Raw genomic sequence first — 4029 nt, forward strand, 5'->3', positions numbered from 1 at the left:
ATTTTAGCACGTGCACCTTTCTTAGTACAAGGAAAAAGATTCATAATAAGTCTTATAATAAGAAAGGAGAGGAAAATAAAATAAGAGAATAAAAAAGTGCTACAACACATTGTTGGAAATCAATTTCGTTCACTTACAATATATGCTCACAACTAATTAAAACAAATTAAACTTATTTGAGAGGCACTGCATAAAGCTTTTTTCATAAATTTCTTCTGTAAAAAAGTTCATATATTATATAATAGAATGCCTTATAGTGTAATGAAATTACAATTTTTTATGTCAATGGAATAGTGTGTCAGGGCATTAAGTGGCCATATGTTTACATTGATTAATAGTTTTTGTTAAAAATACTTATCAGTAGAGGAAAACTTAATATATGTTTGTTAGAAAATAATCTTTTTTCTGATAACAAAATAAAATGAAGATAATTAGATTTATTCAAATAAAATTAATATGAAAAATAGCGACGTTTTTTTATCTCTTTTTTCTTCTATCACATACCATTCACATATATGTGTTTCCGTTGTTCAATTGTAATTTTGATCTTTATAGTTTACAAAATTAATAATTTTAATCTTTTAATTTATAATTATATGTAGTTTTAGTGTAATTTTTTATGTCGTTTTGGTATTTTAATTTTTTGTTATTCATATTTTTTGTTTAATTTTCAGTTCAATTTTTATATTTATTTTACTTTGGATATGGCAGTAATGTTGACGAAACACATGATACTTATGAATTTTTTTTAGAAGAATAAAGAGAGTCTAGCAACTAGATACTTTTAAATTTAATTTGATAGTGATTTAATATATTTTAAAAATTAAAATTAAAAATAATTAAAATTACCTTAAAAAATTCAAACACGAAAATTATAAATAATTCAAAATTAACAAACTAAAATTGCAAAAAATAAAATTTTGGGACGAAATTTATAAACTTTGTAAAATATAAGATGTAAAATTACAATTAAGTATAATTTATAATGCAAACTAGCAAAGTTAAACCAAACTCGCTTAGTGAGAATGAATTCAAGTTTCAAAATTAAATTTAATATACTTTTTAGAATAAGATACATTCTGAACTGTATCAACCCGATTGATTGTACTATTTTTTTTAAATACAATTTATTAAAAAAAAAAGCAAACAATTGTATGCTAAACATAAACTTTTAACTAATAAATAATATGTTATAACATAATATTATATAGATATATATAATAATATTAAAATATATTTTAATTTCAGTATTACATTGATTTAGTTTATAATCGAATTATATATAATGCTAATATTAACATATTATATTAAAACATTAAATTAACCTGACTTTATCTTATTTATTTTAGGTGTTGAAAGGAACGAGTTCATATTGAAATAAATAATTAGATCAAATTTTTACATTTAATAAAGACAAAGAACGTGTCCCTACTCACCCCAAAAATCATATAAAAGGGGGAAGGAGAAAGAGAGAAAAAAAAAGAATATTGTTTCAATAAAGTATATTTGCTTATATGGAATAACAATTTTTATATACCAGATAACCTTTTACTGCCACAAGAAAATAATTTCAATAATTAAGAAAAACAAATTGACTTTTACCATTTCTTGTACAACAAGAGAATAACACATATAGAGTGAATAATCTGATTTAAATATTGGTATGATGTAGATAAAAAAGAAATTTATCCTTAATTTAATTTCATTCTGTAATGATAAAAAAAATATGTAGATAAAAAAAAAAGTAGTGGTGCCAAAACTTATTGTAAAAATGTGTTCTATTAATAATCTAATTTCACATGATAAATAAATAGTGCTCTAATAGTAATTTGATTCTTTTATTCCTTTAGTTGGATTACATAGATTCTTCCTTTTTTTAGTTAATTAATTTTTTCTATTTTAAAATGATTAGGTAAACTTGAGTCTTCCTTTAAATTCTCATTTTACTTAAAATCATCGTAAATTTAATCAAATATATTGTATTCAACTTTTTTTGTTCTCAAAACTCACTATCCAAACCATTAAAATTTACATTAGGAAAATGTATTTTCTTCTTGAAACCATGATCTCACCCCTTAAAATCTTTCAAATTTACCAAACTTATACTAAATTTTTTACTTATAATATTTAAAAACTAGATCACATTAAAATTCATTATGATTGAACGAACTTCTTTAAATAAATTAGTAAAAGAAATAAAATTATTTCATTTAAAAGTTAAACATAGTTTATAGAAATTCCACCATATAACTTATCTATTTTTTTTTAACGTGTAAATAAAGTAATGTTAACTCTTGAAGAAACTCATTTCACTTTTCTTTTTCTTTTTCTCCTTTGTGAATTTTTATAACGAAGTTGTCTAGATAATACCAACATATTTAAATAATACTTAAATATTTAGATAAACATGAGAATTTGAGAAATTTAAATAAAAAAAATTTAAAAATCTTAATTTTAAAAATAAAACTTAAGTAACCACAAAAATTCTCATATATAATTGAAACTAAGATGAAAATAAATATTAATTGAGTATAATTTAATAAGTCTGGTGGTGGGAAGCCTTGAAATTGAAGTAGTGGTATCTGACTAGTCTTAGAAGTTGGCATATTCGAGGTATATTTTAACTATTTTTTATGGACCAATGATCAATGGCATAAAGACATCTTGATGTTGAAAAAAATAATTAAAAACTCCCATAATTATACATCAAACTATAGTATCTCATAAGGTAGTGAATAGTGAACTCAAAAAGTTTTGTTTTTGGTAGACCTCTTTTTAGCAAATTTATTGCCCTCAACCTATTTATTTAGAAATATTTTATGTATTGCATGAGTATCAAACAATAAACATTAATTTAATAAAAGTATTGTAAATTATTTAAACTGCACGAAGAATTTTTGTGGAATCTAAAAGTACATGTTAAAATAAAACATTTAAAAAGTTTCCTGATTAATAAAAAATCTAAAAGTACATGTTAAAATAAAACCTTTAAAAAGTTTCGTGATTAATAAAAACTTATAAATCGAGTATAAGATACGAAATTCACTAAAAATAAAATAAACTAAAAATTACTTCTCAAATTAATTCGTACACAATATGGAATGAAGGTGTGTACTGGACAAGAATGCTCGAAACCTCAGTCCAAGCATTTGGCTGTGGTTAGCTCGGTTTTGGGTCCAAAAGCAGGTCATGGGCTCGACCCAGTTTCATTGGTAGGTCCGGTGGAGAATAATTAAAATAAAAAAAAATAAGTTTGGTCATAATATAAAGTTGTTAGTTAAATATATATGTCGATATATATTAAGTTGTTAGAATAGAATATATGTGAATATACAAATTAAATATATGCATGACCTGCTGTTAGTTGAATATATAAACTGTTAAATAAGTGGAGAGTACCTAAGAATAAAGGTGCACGAGATTCTCTTCTATTGTTAGCATCGTGAGTAAAGGTGTCCGTTAACAGAATATTTTCCTGTTGTTAGCACCCAAACATGAAAGGTGCACGTGAGCAAGTAGTTTTCTATTATTATTTTATGCTTTTAGTAGAGATTATATTCTCGTGGGTGAAAACTGTTAGAGGAATAACTATAAAAGGGGCTTGAGACCCCCGCTAAAGGTATGTTGTTTATGAGTACTAGAGACTGAAACTGATTATTATTTTGTATGTTCTCACTGACTTGATCGTCGGAGTGTGATCAATAGGTAGAACCCCCTTTGTCTCAACGGAGCATTGTTCCAATGCGCCAGGAGCATTGTTCCAATGCGCCAGGAGGAGACAGACTAGAAGCGGAGATTGCCCGTCCAATCAACTGGCGAGAACATTTGACGCCCACCGTGGGGCCCGATAAAACTTGATCTCATCCCTATTTACCATCGAGCCTTTCGACATGATGAGAAACACGAGGTAAGGATTGTTGGGGTATGAAGGAAGCAAAGCCCCAACCTTGCAACAAATCATGGAGGCAGGTAAAATTGATCCCGCTAATTACTATGATATAAATGATCATTATCATTTAAATCTGTTGA

Source organism: Phaseolus vulgaris, chromosome 11, assembly GCF_051622355.1.
Source record: "Phaseolus vulgaris cultivar YP4 chromosome 11, ASM5162235v1, whole genome shotgun sequence".
Taxonomy (NCBI): domain Eukaryota; kingdom Viridiplantae; phylum Streptophyta; class Magnoliopsida; order Fabales; family Fabaceae; genus Phaseolus; species Phaseolus vulgaris.